We start from the raw sequence: 222 nt of genomic DNA on the forward strand, positions 1-222 counted from the left end.
CCCAAGTTGACCTCTGGCCTCCAAAGATTGACCTCTGGCTACCAAGGCTGAGCTCTGGGCTACCCAGATTGAGCTCTGGGCTACCAAGGTTGAGCTCTGGGCTACCAAGGTTGAGCTCTGGGCTACCAAGATGAACTCTGGGCTACCAAGATGAGCTCTGGCTACCAAGATTGAGCTCTGGGCTACCAAGATGAGCTCTGGGCTACCAAGGTTGAGCTCTGG

The sequence above is a fragment of the Chaetura pelagica genome, unplaced genomic scaffold, assembly GCF_000747805.2.
Source record: "Chaetura pelagica isolate M959 unplaced genomic scaffold, ChaPel_1.0 scaffold383, whole genome shotgun sequence".
Taxonomy (NCBI): Eukaryota; Metazoa; Chordata; class Aves; order Apodiformes; family Apodidae; genus Chaetura; species Chaetura pelagica.